This window comes from Crocodylus porosus, unplaced genomic scaffold (assembly GCF_001723895.1).
Source record: "Crocodylus porosus isolate Cpor-Errol unplaced genomic scaffold, CroPor_comp1, whole genome shotgun sequence".
NCBI classification, from domain to species: Eukaryota; Metazoa; Chordata; order Crocodylia; family Crocodylidae; genus Crocodylus; species Crocodylus porosus.
In genome coordinates this window covers 146,349,172-146,349,574 of record NW_017728906.1, presented here as the reverse complement: position 1 = coordinate 146,349,574, position 403 = coordinate 146,349,172, and positions in this window count along the sequence as shown.

Sequence of the window (403 nt, the reverse complement as noted above, 5' to 3'; positions counted from 1 at the left end):
ACATCCCTCTTGAAGTGCGGCGCCCAGAACTGGACGCAGTACTCCAACTACGCCCTGACCAGTGCCGCATAGAGGGGGAGGATCACCTCTTTGGACCTGCTTGAGATGCATCTGTGGATGCGTGACAAGGTGCGGTTGGCCTTCCTAACTGCCTCCCCACACGGCCGGCCCATGTTCATCTTGGAGACGATGATGACTCCAAGATCCTTTTCCGCCTCCATGCTGACAAGAGGGGAGTTCCCCAACCTGTAGGTATAGTGCCGGTTGTTCCTCCCCAATTATATGTACTTCAGTCAGTATAGCTCAGTTTTATTTTGCTTATCTGTTCAGCTTTTAACATTTATATCTGTTGTATGAACATCAGAAGAAACTTTCTTCTCAGTGAAGCGATTCTTAAGTCTTT